Source organism: Balaenoptera acutorostrata, unplaced genomic scaffold (assembly GCF_949987535.1).
Source record: "Balaenoptera acutorostrata unplaced genomic scaffold, mBalAcu1.1 scaffold_606, whole genome shotgun sequence".
In the NCBI taxonomy this organism is placed as follows: Eukaryota; Metazoa; Chordata; class Mammalia; order Artiodactyla; family Balaenopteridae; genus Balaenoptera; species Balaenoptera acutorostrata.
Window position 1 is genome coordinate 2,981 of NW_026646305.1, and position 319 is coordinate 3,299.

Sequence of the window (319 nt, forward strand, 5' to 3'; positions counted from 1 at the left end):
GGACTGAGTGCTGGGCTGGCCCAGATCTGACACAGTAGCGTTTGAGGGGGGCGGGGCTATCCTTTTTTTTTTTTTTTTTTTTTTTTAATGCTATTCAAAAAATTACTTGGTCCTTTGTCTTCATTTTATAGACTAGAGCCCCCAAGTAGGTAGGCAGTTTTCCTCCAGCCAGTGTTGGAGACAGGACTAGAACTGTTTATTTTTGCTTAAGTTCTTAATTTACTTTTGTTGTTTCCTCACTGCTAAAATTAAGTCTGTTTCCTTTGGCGCGCGCACACACACACACACACACACACACACACACACACACACACACACA